Consider the following 19,095-nt stretch of genomic DNA (forward strand, 5'->3'; position numbering starts at 1 on the left):
AACTTTCAAGGGTGATGTAATGTGGATGAACATTTTGCAAATATTATTAATCAATCAGTGCAATATAAAAATGGTTACATTTCGTTTTGAGCAAAACCACTTATCCCAACTGTATCTATACTTGTTGTATTAAATATCATATAGAGTTAATATGGTAAAGAAACGTATTACAAGCTTCATAAAATAAAATCGTCCTTTCATCGAAATCTCTTAACCTAAACCATAAAATCTGTTTTCATGGAGATGTGCATTCTCTTAATATTATATTTAAGGGAGTGTTATCTCCCCTTCTTTTTCATGGCAATATATTTAAGAAATTTGTTTCTTATCAAAGCCTAAATCAATGAATTAGTTATGATTGCTCTTTTATATTTGACATCATGTTTATTTTAGTGAGCAATAAATTACTATTAACTAGTGCAGTTTTTATGTATAATTAATACATAAAATACTCGATAATGTAATTGGATTGTCGCTTATACCAATTGAGGAAGTAGCCTTAAAATTTTTCAAAAAAACATGTTAATTAAAATCTCTGCATAATATAAGAAAGAAGATCTAACTTAAAAAGTCTTAATAACAGTTGTATGAAGCGTTATACTGGAAGTTGTGAAAGGTCTTGATGATAGAAAGACTTTCTACACTTATTGTAAGTATACTCAAGTTGGGTTTTTTGATTTCTGTGAGGCTAATAAAAAAGAAATTTTTTTGTCTCTAATAAACATATGCTTACAAGGCAAAAAATTCCCTTGATATCTAATGATGTACTCATGTTTATATTTAGAAATTACGAAGTTTTAGGTGAGAGATCACGTCATCTTTTAACTATAAAAAAATTTTGAATTCATAACAGTAAAATATAATCAATTTCTTAAAAAGCCGTTAATAATAATATTAAGTAACGACCAGAAATAATTCGATCTAGTTATTTATATATAGTTATTGAAATTTTTCAATAAATTTTTCACCTTTAAAATATGGTATCGTTAATTCTTGACACGCTTTTAGTAATTGGCGCTCGTAATCCAACACTTGCCCGACTTACGGCTCGACAAGCGGCTTAGGATTTCATATCCGGAGATTATAATTAGAGGCGTATCGCTTCCAGGAGGAGGGTTTTTGGGGGCGTCGTTGCTTTGGGGATGACGACGCCGGGCGTCAGTTCCCGGGGGACATCGCCAGACGCGCGCCATGAGAAACGGTCCTAATTATCATTTCTCCGACGATTCCATCAACGTCAATCTTATCCGGTTACATTCGAGGGGGAAAACTTTACTTCCCCGATAACAACAGCAATTATTATTCGAACCTAACTTCTCAACAATCTTTTTTACTAATGATCATCGTTTTACAATTTTTGTTTTATCTTTTCTGGTTTTAATGTCTTCGTATCTATTTGTTTTGAATTTTTGTTGGGATATGTTTTTTTTTTGGAAGAGTCATACAATTAAATTAAACATCGAGAGCGGGTTTTCGAAGCCGCACGTCGTTATAACAAACGAGCAGAGTCTTTATCGGTTATCGCCGAGGCTCCCAACAGGAGTTCTTTGGTTTCTTTTTTCTTTCTTCGCCGCATGCCAAGAGGGTCCCGGCGCGAACAATTCCAATTATTATTGGACCGAGACCGGACCCCCGATATCTAACCGCATCTCGAACCACGGCAATAAATATGAAATATCAATTATGAATATCTAAAGAGGGCAACGTGCATCCGCCCTTCACTCAGCGTCCAACAGCTGTTCGACAATTTTCAAAACGATATTCAAATAAAATGATTTACCATTTCAATAATTTTTCCTATTAATTAACCTGGATAAAATAACGAGTACTCTCATCTATCAAAATAAACTCAGAATAGTTTAACACTCGGTAAATATTTTTCATCGCGTTTCGCTAACGAGTCGCTGGTTAATTTTTGCGTTGAATGCTGAAATATGAGCCTCGTCAAATTCGATAGGCGGCGCCACCACGTGGTAATTAATATTAATTAAAATTTAATTCCAAAGGTTTTGCTTCTACCAGCACCGGGAGCCGGGAAGCTTTTTCACCCCCAACCTACCCGTTTCAAGTCTAAAAACGAAATTCTCCGTTGTTGCGGGGGAACGGAAATATTGTATTTCTCCTGGGCCACCCTGTCGTTTCTCACTCTGCTCCTGTGTTATGTAGTATGTAGAGACGTCAGACAATGACGTGACGGACCCTTGTCATGTCCATTGACAACCGGAAAGAATTCTGTACGCGCGGACCCCTTACCGCGTTCCCGACCCCAAGAACAACGCACTCGAATTAGGGTCGTTTTGTTATTCAACTGTTATTCCGGACAATAATCGACCCTTTCTAAGACGACTTTGTAACGATTATAAATACAAAATAGAAATGTTGAAAATCATTAAATGAAGTATATTTAAAATAATAAAAACTTAAAAGTCTTCATCTACCTGTTGATATTTATGACATGACTCCGAAAGGAAACGAAGTAGAATGGTTGGTTCTATAAATCCAGATAAAACAATTCATGCTCCCCTTAATGCTGTTTATACGCATACAACGAACCTCTATTCAAAAATATTCTGTATCTACCCAACCTTGTATGTATGTAACTTACATATTATTCATTATGCAGTATTATTGCTAAATTGGTTTATATTAAATATTTATATGACTATGAAATGTTGATGATATTAAATTCTGACTTAAAAGCAGGATACAATTCCTGCGTTTAGAATGTATATTTAGATAAACTCTGTTTGGAAGAAAGTTTCGGTAGTGTTCTTTTGCTATTACTTCTTTGTTGATTCCACAATATGTATTCATCTTAGCTGTTGTGAGGATTCCTTTCGTGGTAGCATTTTCTGCTCTTCTCTCTATCGCGTATCTTCTAACAGATCTTATATATACACTGTGTTAACTAATTATCGTATCCAACGTCATCATTACAAGTATGCAACCAATATCACAATATTCGTATTACAATACCAATACTATTGCAAGTATGCAACCAATATCACAATATGCGTATTGCAATACTAATACTATTATACTCTGTTTTTAAACCAGGAGGAGTATTTTAAATTTGTCACCAGATTGACCTTGCACGTGATTGGTTGAATGCGAGGAAGGTTCACACACAGGCAATTTTGAATTTTGATTTTGAATTTGAAGGTTAGGTAATTGATAATTCGACAGTTTCGTGTCATTATTGTATATTTTGTGTTCTTAAACCCTTTTTTATTATATTTTGAAATAAATACACTCATAACTTCAATGTTAATTTGTATGTATAGTGTTGACGATAACAAACGAAAATAAATACAATAATAAGTAAATAAATAAATAATAATTATTAATTTAAATTTACCGCCAAAATATCTAGTGATATTTTCTGGTGATTTTTCCCAGTGTAAATCTGACTTTCACGTTTACTCCTCCTGGTTTAAAAACAGAGTATAGTTCTAGTGCAAGTGTTAGTTCTAGTTTTAATTGTTATTCAGCGCTAAGTTGTATATTTTTAAGTTTCGGGTTTAGCCCTGTGTCTTCAGACGCTGAATGTTAGGTAAGGTTAGTTTTGTTTACAAACATTAATTATACCATGAAGTATTCTTTGGCAATTAGTAATGGCAATTATAGCGTGAAGGTTTCTTTTGTAATGTCAATTATAGCGTGAAGGAATGTTCGGTAAGGTTAGTTTTATTTACAAACATTAATTATACCATGAAGTATTCTTTAGCAATTTGTAATGGTAATTATAGCGTGTAGTTTTCTTTTGTAATGTCAATTATAGCGTGAAGGAATGTGAGGTAAGGTTAGTTTTGTTTACAAATATTAATTATACCATGAAGTTTTCTTTGGCAATTAGTAATGGCAATTATAGCGTGAAGTTTTCTTTTGTAATGTCAATTATAGCGTGAAGGAATGTTAGGTAAGGTTAGTTTTGTTTACAAACATTAATTATACCTTGAAGTTTTCTTTGGCAATTATATTCTGTTTTTAAACCAGGAGGAGTATTTTAAATTTGTCACCAGATTCACCTTGCACGTGATTGGTTGAATGCGAGGAAGGTTCACACACAGGCAATTTTGAATTTTGATTTTGAATTTGAAGGTTAGGTAATTGATAATTCGACAGTTTCGTGTCATTATTGTATATTTTGTGTTCCTAAACCCTTCTTTATTATATTTTGAAATAAATACACTTCAATGTTAATTTGTATGTTTAGTATTGACGATAACAAACGAAAATAAATACAATAATAAGTAAATAAATAAATAATAATAATTATTAATTTAAATTTACCGCCAAAATATCTAGTGATATTTTCTGGTGATTTTTCCTAGTGTAAATCTGACTTTCGCGTTTACTCCTCCTGGTTTAAAAACAGAGTATAATAGTGTGTTAATTAATTATCGTAGCCGACGTCATCTTGCAAGTATGCAACCAATATCACAGTATTGGTATATATAAGCGATTTGCGTATTGCAATACCGACGACGAATACTGATTATTAATTAACACACTGCACAGGGTGGGCCAAATTTGGCACTTTTAAAGGGAAACTCCTCTTTCTATAAGAGATAGAGGAAAAATTGATATCAGTGTCTCAGGCTCGATTTTTATAAAAAACTTAATGGCGAAAACCGCATATCGATATCTCTTATGGTTTCAGAGATACAGGGCATTTTTCAAAAAAGTATACTATGTACTTATAAATATAATCTCGTTTTTCTTTTATTTCCAAAGCCTACTTTTTCAAAATATGCGCATTTAAGTTTTAAAGTTGTATATTTCAAAGAAGACTTGAACGAGGTATCAAGTGTGCTATATTTTTGGAGAGGAAATTTTATGCTCTCATCGAATTTGCAGAAATATATAGGGGGTTTCATTTAAAAAAAAATCATTTTTATGTCAATAACCACTAAAATATTGCTTTGAGGGAGAGCTAACTTATTCCATCGAATTCTACATAAAAAGTTGCTTTGGAAATCTTTTCACAGAAAGGAAGATTTATCAATAAGAAAAAAGTTAGTTTTTTGAAAAACGCCCTGTATTTCTGAAACCATAAGAGATATCGATATGCGGTTTTCGCCATTAAGTTTTTTATGAGTTGCCCTTTAAAAGTGCAAAATTTGGCTCACCCTGTATTTGTTTTGTCATATTATGTTCCACAGGTTACCCCTTTTACTTGGAGGTTCCTGCTACTAGTAATATTTACACAATTTAATTTTATTGCTGCCAATTTGCAACAGCGTGGTCCCTTACTATTCTTAGTGTTCTTGCTTTTGACACTGAGATGTTTGTGTTAAATTTTGTTGCTGTTTTTTCGAAGTGAGCAGCATCCCCTGAGTATTATCTTCATCCGCCAACAACAGAACATCATGGTTCGCATAGCAAACTATTTTTAATTTTGTGTTCAAAAATGTATTTGTTTAAAATCGTCCAAAATTTTTGACTAAAACCTCGTATTTTTAAATTTAAATTTTCATTAAAAATATATATTATTGATTAAGTCTTTTGTTTGATTGATAAACCATAATTAATTTCTATATGGAATTTATGTTAAATTCCCACTTCGATACAATATAATCGTCGCCACACATCACGAAAACCCTTTTTCTTCTTCTCATTGTCGTTTTTCGCTATCCCGCGTCATATTTCTCCTCGGGCGCTCGTTCTTGCGTATCTATACGGCATAAATCCTTCAACGGGGTCGGGTTCGACGCCGCAGGATTCCGAAGAGAAGAGTTTTCCTAGAAACGAATCGTCGAAGAGAGAGACTCCCTCCGGGGTCCGGATGGAAGAATGTCGCCCGCGAAATTAAAACGGCCGGTATAAATTCCGCACTGATGCAGCTGAACGCGCTGCGATAAAAAATCGCGCACCGCGATTATTCGCATTAACGAAGGATTCTTCTCCTCTTCTTCACTCGTTTCGAGTATCAGAATTTTTTTCTTTTTTTTTTTGGTTGATTTGAATAAAACGTTAACGCGCGTATCGCGTAAGTGAGAAACTGTGTACGATTGCAGGTGCGAGCGGAAGCTGAGGGAAAAAAAATTCTACTGGGAAGAACTTAAAACGAATCTGAATGGTTGTTTTAAAATATTTCATTTTCTTAATTACTGTTAATTTAATTTGAATCGTACGATTAAAAAAATATGATTTATTTATAAAAAGTTATTTTAAATACTTTCTGATGGAAGTAAATGTGCGTAGAGGGTCGACGGGATATCTTAAAACTTACAACCCATGTCATGGAACGTCGCTAACTACCACACGATTATTGCCAGTGAATCGGAAATTTTACGATCGACTCCTCTCCACGTGTCCCCCTTGGTTTTATTCCTTTTTTTTCCTTGCATTTATGCCAACCGAGGGCGTCGAGTACGAAGAAGTGTCGTATTACACATACAAGAATTTACCCTACCAATACTCGTAAATATAAATTACCTTCTTTATTTTGTACGATTAAAATAATTCTTTCTTTTTCAAAAATGGGAAGTGATTTCTAAAAATTTTTATACATTTTTTTTTACTTTTATTTATAAGGAATTCTATGGATGATCCCCGGAGTTGCAATAGCTAGGAAACGTCGCACCCGGAATCCCGGTCTGATATGTGGGGCGCCCCGAGGATCTGGCCGGATATTTACAGCTAGGCATCGCCACATATTACACCGAGGCTCCACCGCCTTCTACCACCAGGGGCTCCACGACTCCTTCGGAACGTCGGCTTATTCCCTTCACCGTCGCAACGATCGACATGGGACATATAACGGTGTCCCCATAACGCATCTTCCTAATATCGTTCGCCCTCTGGTGGGGCGCAAACATTATCCTCTTTCTTACCTTGAACCATCAAAAACCGTCTTACACAATATACATTAAAAAGATTATTTGTGAAGAGGTGTAGGGAGAAATTTTGTTGTTATTCTCTTTTGGAACATCTTAGAAAAAATACTAATATTCCGTGATATACTGATTCTGATATATTTTCATATGTGTTAATACCCTAGTAAAGTAAAGTTATGTTGGTGGTTTTCTTTGTTAACACAAAATTATCTTATTGATTTTTTTGACATATTTACACTTTTTTTTGTTTTTACCAGTGATTTTTGTAATAAAACACGCTTAGTACATGGGTGTGTCACTTATTTATGTCCCTAAGGTCTTCTAACATTATTGCTTGTTGTCATAAACGAACGACTTAACGTAACTCCATAAAAAGAAATCTAACGGCATTAAATCGCAAGAGCGAGGTGGACCATTTCTCGAGATTACAAGATTACCGAACTTCCTGTTCAATAGATCAATTGTTGGGACAGATGTGTGGCATCACCTTTTTGGAACCACATATCGCTGATGTCAAATCCAATTCTGGCCAAAAGTAGTGTTCCAACATTGCACGATAACGAACTCGATCATTTTATGGCTGAAAAAATGTACTGTCACTTTCTGTGGTTGTAATGGAGTCTCTTGAAGCATATTTGGGTTTGTTGCTGTCTAATTATTTGTGAACAACACACTGACTAATGTGCGCAGTGTTCCCTATTCAATAGATGTGTTCAAAATGTTGGGCTTAATTAAATACATCCCCTTTTACTTATATACAGATTGGAACAAAAATCTGGATAAGACTAATATTAGGCAATATTATCATATTTATCGTTTTTCTGGTATTATGAAACACCTTGGATTTTTAAATATAACAATACCTTGCATATACATAATTTCATTATTGAAATCTACCCTTCAATATACGGTCAATCATATGTAATACTTGATGTACTCAGAAAATTATCAAATTATGTGTCAAAATAGTTATTTGAATGCCATGACAGGTTTTGTAGCCAAAACACTATTTAATGGAAATTAATCCATATTATAACATGTGATTTAAGTAGTGATGGAACGGATAGTGATTTTGCGAAAAGCCGGATACCGGCATTTCTGATGTGATACTCTATATTGTCACATTATTGCGATATTTGAATAAAAATGAAATTAATAAGAAGGCTGATAAGATATGTCAACTTATTTGGATCCAAGATACAAAATGAACTTTTTTGATGCTGATTTAACTAACGAAGCAACTCTAAAAAAAGGATACTTTAATTAATAATTGGTGATGTTTCTACAAGGATCCTTCAAGAAATCAATTTTATAGCGAATTTTGAAAGTTATCGATGAAAATTGCAACATTAAAAATTTTATCAAAACTTCAAATATTATTTTCTCAAAAACTAAAAGTTATTTTTCAAAACGTATTAGTTCATTGGAAAGAGGACTCTTTTATTAACATTTTGGTAAATTTTCATGCTCATACTCCAAGAAATCGATTTTATACGAATTATTAAAATTTAATCGGCGAAAATTGCAAAATTCGAGAAAATTGTCGATTATTTCAAAAATTTATTTCTCAAGAACTAAAAGTGATTTTTCAAAACGGCTTGTTGCATTAAAAAGAGAATACTTTAATTAATAATTGGTGATATTTCCACAAGGATCCTTCAAGAAATTAATTTTATAGCGATTTTTGAAAGTTATCGGATGAAAATTGCAACATTAAAAATTTTATCAAAACTTCAAATATTGTTTTCTCAAAAACTAACAGTTATTTTTCAAAACGTGTTGGTTCATTGGAAAGAGGACACTTTTATTAACATTTTGGGAAATTTTCATACTCATGTTCCAAGAAATCGATTTTATACGAATTATTAAAATTGAATCGGCGAAAATTGCAAAATTCCAAAAAATTGTCGATTATTTCAAAAATTTATTTCTCAAGAACTAAAAGTGATTTTTCAAAACGGCTTGTTGCATTAAAAAGAGAATACTTTAATTAATAATTGGTGATATTTCCACAAGGATCCTTCAAGAAATTAATTTTATAGCGACTTTTGAAAGTTATCGGATGAAAATTGCAACATTAAAAATTTTATCAAAACTTCAAATATTGTTTTCTCAAAAACTAACAGTTATTTTTCAAAACGTGTTGGTTCATTGGAAAGAGGACACTTTTATTAACATTTCGGGAAATTTTCATACTCCTGTTCCAAGAAATCGATTTTATACGAATTATTAAAATTTAATCGGCGAAAATTGCAAAATTCGAAAAAATTGTCGATTATTTCAAAAATTTATTTCTCAAGAACTAAAAGTGATTTTTCAAAACGGCTTGTTGCATTAAAAAGAGAATACTTTAATTAATAATTGGTGATATTTCCACAAGGATGCTTCAAGAAATTAATTTTATAGCGATTTTTGAAAGTTATCGGATGAAAATTGCAACATTCAAAATTTTATCAAAACTTCAAATATTGTTTTCTCAAAAACTAACAGTTATTTTTCAAAACGTGTTGGTTCATTGGAAAGAGGACACTTTTATTAACATTTTGAGAAATTTTCATACTCATGTTCCAAGAAACCGATTTTATACGAATTATTAAAATTTTATCGGCGAAAATTTCAAAATTCGAAAAATTGTCGATTATTTCAAAAATGTATTTCTCAAGAACTAAAAGTGATTTTCCAAAGCGACTTTTTGCATTAAAAAGAGGATACTTTAATTAATAATCGAAAGTGATTCTGTTAGTAATGAATGTGATGATGAATTACAAGCGAAGACAAGAAAACTAGACGAACTTGTAACAAGAGATTCTATATATCGTATTGGGATTGTTACAATGAGGTTGCTAATGACAAACCTGATATAAATAAAGTTGTATTCAATGAAAAAAGTCCTATTGGGGTTGAACTTGATTATTATCTGCAGTGTCCAACACCTAAAAGAGATACTAATATTCCTGTTAATGGTGGAGTACTAAGTAATAGGTTTTTGATATCCGGCCAAAGCCGGATATCGTCGGAGAAAGTTTCTAGTAGATGTTATCAGAAGTTTTTCAAAAACGAAAAAGTATTTTTTTTGTTTTTCGGCCATATTTTAAAAACTAAAACGACTAGATCCAAAAAGTTAGTTGAAAAATGATGAGCTCTAAGATACACAACTTTGCCCCCATTTAACCATTTCTGTATCTTATGGTTTCTGAGAACCCAATGGTGGGGGTCGAATTTGAATTACCCTGTATATATGAGTTAACAAGCTTTTACTTAAACTAAAAATTTACTTATGCTGAATAATGAAATAGAAGTGAAATCAAAGAAAATTTAAAAAACAAGTTTTATGGAGATATTTTTTTTGGTAGGATTGGTAAGGTTAATAACACATTTAACAACTATTAGTATCTGCAAAGTGATCCCTCAGGACTGTTTGGCGGATATCCGGGCAATAATTACGGCGGCGCGAAATAAATCCCAAATCCATTAATGCGTTCGTGTCGAAGCGGATGCGAAACAAATAGGCGGGTACCATCTCCCCGTTTCCGGGGTTAATATTTCCCAATCAGCGCTAATTTTAAATAACACGGAGTTTTCGCACGGTCGCCAACGGTTTAATGGGAAATAATGAGCGGACTAATTAGCGAGCTTGTTCACCGTCGACGCGGATCACAGCCCGATTTAATATTTTACTCGAACGATCGTTACTCAAAACACGTTTTTGCATTAACTAAAAACTAGATTTTCCATTATAAATTAACTTAACTAACAATAAGATGTGAAAGAAATCATTTTTGAGTAGTATTAAAAAACGATTTTTTACATAAAGAATTTAATGTGTAGAAGTAATACATTAAGGAAGAAACCGTAAAAATAAGGATGGAAAAGGGGGTCGGAAAATGGCACATCTCGTAAAATCAAGTCACCTCAGTTATGGGGTGTAATTCTCGTTTCCAACGAGTTTCCCGGGATCACCCCCGGCGCCGTTACCGCCGCTTACCGTCGGAGCGTAACGGCGTCCCGTGCTCCACAGGTCTCCAATTTTTGCAAGCTCCACACAGCCCATCCGAAATTCATCCACTTTGTATGTATAGTATGTGAAATTGGGGCTCCAAAGCGAGACGATCTACAGATTGGGGCGCACACGTCGAATGGATTGAGATAGCCCCATACCCATTACAACTATCGTTAAGATTGATCAGATTTTCCATTCTACGATGTCTTTGTGTTCTTCTTATCTTTATAACTTTGTTAAGATAAAAAAAAATTAACTTTTCTTTTTAATTTCTTTTTGATTTTAGAGCTTTATTTTTTAGTTAGCTGTACGTAAGCATCGTTTTGGTTTTTATTCCGATATCGAGGAATGCGATGTAGGGGATGACATAAATCCGAAGGGCATTCATTCTTCCATTATGTTCGCGGATGATATAGTGTCGGAGCGCACTTTACGGGCACAACTGGACGGTCCCTTTTTTTTTGCTGTTCTCTCCTCCTTTTACGTTTCCTCTTCTCGTTCCTTTATCGTCTTATTACTATTAGGGAGCGGTCGTAAATCTACCGATTGGGCAGCAGCAGACGGTTCCGTTCGATCTCTCGTGGGATCACGCTGTGGACTCTTAAGGATTTTTCAAAAACCAGAGGATTCACATCGAGGGGGTTAGTTATTGCATTTTAGTTTAATGAACTATGAAATTTCGTTTTGAATTTTATAAAAAATTATTCTAATCGCTTGTTGTCTAAACTTTAAGTTTTGTGTAACGTGAATTAAAGCCGTATTTTACTTCGATACGTCGTTAGGGTAATCTAAAATTGGTACTTCGCCCCCCCGGGCAAACGTTTGTTCGCGCAAGATAACTCTTAGGGTTACGTTTAGTTTACCCTCGGTGCATGTGCGAGCACGAAGCGTAGGGGGGTAAATCAACCCCAAAGGGGTGTTAATCCTCATGCGAGCGTGATGTATCGCCGCACGTCTTTCTCCGTACCGCTTGTAATCGCTTGCTAATTATTTATCAAACATTCACACGCCAAACAAGAAGATGGAATAAATCAATAAACCACCACCAAAACATATGTTTATACCGGGAATATCACATAACTCGCAATATATAAATGCTGTAACCAATGTTTCTGGTGCTAGGTCTAGTATTAGTTATGGTTTTCGTTCAATAAAAATATACCACAATCTAACGCTGAATAACAATTAAAACTAACACTAGACTTAGAACTAGAAACATTCGGATTTAGCCGCACGTCTCTCAAGACGGCTAAACCCGAATGATTCTAGTTCTTGGTCTTGTGTTAGTTCTGGTGATAGTGTAAAACTAGAACTAACACTAGACTTAGAACTAGAAACATTCGGATTTAGCCGCACGTCTCTCAAGACGGCTAAACCCGAATGATTCTAGTTCTAGGTCTAGTGTTAGTTCTAGTTTTAGTTCAATAAAAATATGTAACATAATGATATCTTATGTTAACTAGTCCTACCACTGTCACTAGAACTAACATTACACTTAAAACTAAAAATATTCAGACACGCTACATTTTATATGGGACAAAGTTAAGGGGAAATATATTTTTGTATATTGGATTTTAAGTGAAAGTTACTGCAAATGAAACCTTTGAAAGAAATTATTACTTTATACTCAAAAAAAATGTCATGAATATATGATTTCTAATTAAAATTTAGGCGTTATACTAACTTATTCAAGATTTGTTGGAAAGACAAGTAGCTTTTGAAATTATACTATAGGATTAATAAAATAATGATAAAATTTATTATAATTTAAAAAATTATTTTAATTCTATAGGTGTAGTTAGTTTTTTTTGTGTTTTTAGATGTATCATTGCTATGAGGGAGGATAACCAGGGGTGTTCGTTCCTCTGGCAGAGAGGGTGGCAGCAGGAACGCGCAGAGGCAGCCGCTCGTCCCCGCAATATCCGCATTCCTGGAGCTGGAATCCGCTGCTGACAGTGGCCCGATATTGCGCGCCTCGTCTGATAACGACTGCTCGAGGAATGTCGTTAGCCTTTTCCCAAAAATAACGTTTAGACAGTGTTATTTATGGTTGTCACAGAAGTCGACTTCGGCGTCCCGATATTAAATCCCTCAACCCTCGCAGCATCCCAACTCATCCACCACCAGCACTTCGAAACCCCCAAAAACATTACTTGTATTGTTTACCTTCGCCTTACACATCCATTAAAACAATTAAATAATTGTATTGAAAAAGAGAACATTCCGAAACATAATGAAATATTTTTAGAATGACAAAGCTTGCATATTTACTTTTAGCTTATTATGGATTTTTTGAAAAAGGAATAGAAATTACACGTTTATTGCGTTTATAACAAACCTGCTTAAAGCGACGAAGTTTATGCAATTATCCGAGTTTATCGGTCAATTACTTTCACCATTTGCATCGTCTTCTTTGCTATCGATACCATTAAATCCTAATATAGACATAGTATCGGCAAGTTTTCGATTAATATAATCCAACCATGTCCTGAAGCAAGTAGAAATGTTCATGAATGTTAAAACCGAAAAATTTGATTCACCTAAGGGAAAGAAAGGGAATTAGAAACTCTTGGATTGTGCTTTCTTATTTAAAAAGTACTTTCCCTATATGTACAATATTTACGAATATTCAATTCATATAAAACAATAACAATTTATTTATTGCGGCTAAATACACCAAATAAAAGTAATAATAATTAGTCGAAGTTGATGTTGTTGTCCATTTTTTAACCAATTTTTTCTTTAATTTAGAGGTAACAAAGGTTTTTTGTGAGTTTTGCACATTTACTGGTTAGTAAGCCAGTAATGTCTGTTCTAGCAGACATCTTCAGAATAGCTACAAAAGTTGAATTTTTGATAATTTAAACATGTTACATTTTAGAATTAAAGTAAATTAAATGTAAATAAAATGATACTTGTAGAGTAACGTACAAGTTGAAAATAAAATTTTTTTTGAACAGCAGAAACTATTATATTGTTAAACTAATGGCGAAATTCTAAAGTAAGTTTTGGAATCTTTTTAGTGTTACGAAATTTATTGTATACCTTACACCTATGTCCTTCATTGGTGGATTAACAATATGAACTCCAGTTATTACAGATTGACTTGCCTCTATATTCACCTAAGATGGTTCAAAACAACAAGCTTTGAAATTTGCTTCAATCTGATCAAGATTCTGCAAGATTTTCTCCAAATCTTCTTCAGTTTTCACACTTCGCGTGGAATTCCTTTTTTTTATGTATTATGCATAGCACAATTGTATAACACCTAGTAAATACATAGTAATTAATTATTTATTTTTAACACCAAATTAAACTTGATAATGTGCAACATCCAGAAATACGGCGGTGCAGACTTTATTTTCTTCCATTGCTATTTGGATAGCATTCGTTATTCTATGCACTTGATCTATTGTTGCATGTTTATTCCGAAACGCAAATTGATGTGGTGGTATTAGAGCTTTTTCTTCTAAGACAGGTTTTAGTCTGTTTAATAGTAATTTTTCAAGCAGTTTTGATAGTAAGGGTAATAGTGAGGTTGGCCTGTATGATGTAACATCTGGGGGGTTTACCAGGTTTTGGTATCATTATTATTTCATCAACTTTTCATATGCTTGGGAAGTATTTCTGTTTAAAAGCAGCATTAATTATGTGTAATAGTTTTGTAATCGCCCGTTTTGGTAGATGTTTCAATGTTTTTCCATTAATTAGGTCATAACCTACTGATTTCTTCATATTTAGTTTTGTATGTCATAATACAGTTCTTTCATTCTTACACATGGTATATTACTCTGCTGATCACTTTGAATTACGCTAGGGACACTATTTAGCATAGTTGTTGGACTGTCTGATGTAAAAGTTTCTTTTAGATGTTCAGCAAACAAATTAACTTTTCTTGATTACTCTTAGCCCAATTTCCATTATTATTTCGAATTGGAGGTGTATGTGTTTTTGGAACTTTAAGCTTTCTTGTTGCCTTCCACAGAGAATAATCAGTACTGGCATCGTCAGTAAGGTCTTTTAAGCAATTTTGAATAGTATTATCTTTGTGGCTATCTGTTAATGCTCTTAATTCGGCTGTTATTTTATTTAATTTAGTTTTATCACTAGGAATTCTATTGGTTTGCCATTTCTTTCTTGCTCTAATGAATTTAGGATAAATATAGAGGTTATTAATATTAGGTTTTGGTGTTGAGGCCGTTTTGTATGTCTTTTAAGAACTTTTTTACTTCATTGTTTCGCGTGGCATGATCAATTAGACATTGATTTTCAAAAAGCTATTGTAGACGTTGAAAATATTGTTGCTTACTACTTAGAGAAATTATGTCAAAATTAAAAAAAATCAATTTGGAGATCTTTTCGAAAGATGCACTTTCAGTTCTGTATTCTTTAACTTTTGAAGTTAGCAACAAATAAGGTAATAAACAGTAATCAGAGATTATCTTCAATATAAACAACATTCTCCACGTTGCTAAATCGATCTTTTATAAACGCAAAATTTCTGTTGACATATGTTTCAATTATTATTCTTCATAACTAAATTACATACAATATCTTAAAGCTTACAAATGTTGTTAATATATGCATACGTACATAATGATTCATTATTTTGTTGTCGGCGAATATAAATGGCAAAATTAATAAAGTGACTACAAGAATATCAATGAAATTTTTCAGAAACAAATTCTTGGAATTTTCAGTCGAAAATTTCCGAAAGAATTTTTATTTATTTTTTAGTTCTTTTTCCTCAAAGAATTTTTTTCTTGTTAATCTTGGGTATATGAACGGGGTATATTACGTTATCGGATTTCAAGCTCTCACACGAGCGACTCGGGCGAGTACCGCTCCACCACCTACCGTGGTTCGGTCTCGAAACCGGCGCGAAATAACTCCAGGGATCAACGTAATGCCCGACTCGGCCATAAATTAAAGTATCGCGTCATCCTATTGTGTTACTTAATCCGATCTCTTGCCCGGGTCCCGCTTACGACGACGACGCCGCTGCAGTACTTCACTCTTTGAGCCCGTTGTCCTCTTCCTTTTTTTTTCTTTCTTTTTTTTATTTTTCTTTTTCTCCCATCTCACGCTTGGTCATCCATTACAACCCAACCTAAGCTCGTTTCCCGTTCTTAAAACTCCAACGAAGCAAGAATAAAAAATAGAAAAAAGATTTAATCACCGTTTCAAATTCAAAACATTTTTTTTCTTAATGAACTTTAAAAGTGTAGTATTAGTAACACGACCGAAAACTGCAAAGTAAGCCGATTTTCGACTTTTCCCTTTGCGCGCGAAGCTTTATAACCGAAGGGAAGGGCGATAAGTGAAATAAATTTAAAAGTTTTCCGAGGGCGCTACTATACAGGGGCGACTTGAGAGCCGCGATAACGGATTTAATGAACCCTATCGTCTTCGTCGTGTGAATGGGACCTATACCTTGGACACAAAGCCCTTACATAATTTATGGTCGACCCATGTGATTGTTGCATGCCACCAAAACCCAAACACTCCCTAAAGTGGAAATTACAACTAAAATTAATGAAAAGTTAAAAAAAGAATCTTTTATTTTAATTTAATCTTGTGAAAGCGAATCTGATTCTAAAAATACCACTTTATTCCATCAATCTATTGTGATAGGTGATTAATTACTTGTTTTTTTTTTCTAAACTTAAATGTCGCTTAACATATGACACATGCAGAAAATACTTACATTAGAGAAAACGAAAACGATGATGATAATTTCAAATTTGCTTTTAATCGTTATTGTCGTTGAAAGCGTAACTTTTATAAACTCGCGGAAATAGAAAGCTGGAAATTACACGTTATAGATATATAGATGGGCATTATCTGTTGGCACCAATTTTTCTCTTTGTATCCATTCTGTGTTAATGACACTGCCGAAAATTGGTTTATAGGCAATAGATCCGGTGATTATTTCGGCATAATGTGGACTATTTAAAATGAGCAACACGGGGGCGTAAATTATCGCCTCGGATAAGCCGCAATTAAGATATTATTTAGTGGAGAATGCGGCGCTAATAAACATATGGTGTTGTTTATTTCCAACCGGACGGTGACTCGCGTAATGGATCGTAAATAATCTCGAAGCGGTTTTCACTGTCCAACAACCATTTGACTCATCATCAATGAAAATAATTGTCATGTTAAAATATATAAGACAAAAAAAGTAAACTAGAAAAATATAGAAAATCAAACCTTGTTTTGTTCAAAACTGGCACGTTAAATTAAGGTAATAAAAGGTATCATGTTAGATAATTAGAGGTTATATTGAAAACGAAGGAAATTATATCCCAAACAATAATTGAGATATCATGATAATTGGACAGCGTTATACATCACTTGACTAAGCGACATTTTATCGTTTTTAGAGATTTTCATGCTGTCTGGTAGGTAAAGGTATCTCAGAAAGAATTCCGAAAGCCCTAAAATACTATTTGTTTTAAAGAATAAAGCTAAGCGCCAATCACGTTATACGATTTTTAGTCTGATTTGTATCCTACGTCTAAGAACCGACTTAGATACGAGATTAACTAACACTAGAACTAGATCAATGTCAACTTTAATTTTATTATTATATTCGTAATCTTCATAAAATAACCTTTAAAGTGAAAACAAAAGTCCAAACTTGATGCATTTATCTCAAAAAACTAAAAAGTTCGAACTTTCTACTTTTAATTTTGACATATTTGTCAACTTCATAAAAAATCCTTTAAAATGAGTCCAAACTCGACATATTTAACTTTAATATTAATGGAAATACAATCACTTCCGGTTTGAAACGTCAACGTCAATTTTGACATATTTGTCATCTTCATTAAAAAACCTTTAAAATGAGTCCAAAGATGACGCACTTATCTCAAAAAACAAAAAAGTTAGAATAAAAAACATTAAACCCAAAGTTAGCAACAATGAAGATAGCAATTTAATTTTTAAATATTAATACCAACCTTGATTTTTGATTTTTTTTATTATACTTCCGTTCTTGTGAAAAAATTTTGACACATTTTATAAAAATTAAGAATATGTTAAAATGACATTGACATTTCAAACCGGAAGTTGACCATAACTTTATTAGTATTGAAAATAAATATGTCGTGTTTGTACTCATTTTAAAGGATTTTTCACGACGATTACAAATATGTCAAAACTGACGTTGACATTCTTAACCGGAAGTTGACCATAACTTTATTAATATTGAAGGTAAATATGTCGTGTTTGTACTCATTTTAAAGGATTTTTAATGAAGATTACAAATATGTCAAAATTGAGGTTGACGTTTTAAACCTGAAGTTAGTTATCATATAATAGAAGTTTTATAACTGAAGTTAATCTAGTGTTAGTCACTTTTCCGCACTTTCTTTTTATTTTGAACGTGTTTTTGGGTCATTTCATATTGATTAAAAGTTTCTTAATATTTCTTTTTTTAAAAAAGGGCGTTCTTAATTTCATTTTACAACTTTTCAAACTTTAATTTTGTGAATTAGTAACTTATAATCTGATTTCGACTTTGATATGTGATCTTTTTTGACAAAACTTTGAAATTTGTTTGTAAAATGGATAAGATGAGAGATGTTAATCTAGTCGTAGAGTCTCTGAAGATGGCCAAAGGCCGAAACTGGTTAGACTTAAATTCTATGTAAAATAAAAACCAGTTTAAAAGTACAAAATCAAACTCTGGATTATTTTCTTCAAAAATTTTTACACGAATCATCATTTTGTTTCTAGTTTTAGTGATTAAATTTATGCCACGACTTACAGAAACACCCTGTATGTCCTCTGTGCTTGTGATAGCTGTCATCAGTGTTCTGTGATAAAAATGGACAGGCACCAAACAATTTTCAATAGTTTGAGCCTGTCTATTCTGAGAAGTCTTTTATTTTTAGAGAGATGAAAACGAAAATGCCGTTTTTCTCAACATTATTCATTTGTCGTTTAGTCAAGCATGCATAACGCGGTCCAATTACTCTAGTTTTAACATGCCATAAATTTCCATAAACCAAGTTGTTATGATTTTTTATTATGAACATTTTAAATATCGTATTTCAAATCCTAATTGGGATATCTTGATAAGATAAGTGTTTTAAAAGAAGTTTAATCTAGTTACAGTGTGCCATAAATATTTTCTTAGTTTCTATAACCCTAATTGTTGCGTTTTTGTAATCACACGAAAGATATCACGATAATAAAAAAAATACGACAAATAATACTCGAGTGGTACAAAAACATTTTTATTCT

General features: G+C 32.9%; 1 long non-coding RNA gene across 1 annotated transcript in view; it reads left to right on the forward strand.

Moving 5' to 3' along the window:
• The window catches only part of LOC139430714 (uncharacterized), a 32,741-nt gene extending 19,075 nt beyond the window's left edge, over positions 1-13,666 (forward strand). Inside the window, exon 3 of the long non-coding RNA XR_011641099.1 lies at positions 12,663-13,666. This is a non-coding gene — a long non-coding RNA (uncharacterized lncRNA). The remainder of the gene's footprint in view (positions 1-12,662) is intronic.
• Positions 13,667-19,095: the final 5,429 nt, after the last annotated feature.

Source organism: Onthophagus taurus, chromosome 7 (assembly GCF_036711975.1).
Source record: "Onthophagus taurus isolate NC chromosome 7, IU_Otau_3.0, whole genome shotgun sequence".
NCBI lineage: Eukaryota > Metazoa > Arthropoda > Insecta > Coleoptera > Scarabaeidae > Onthophagus > Onthophagus taurus.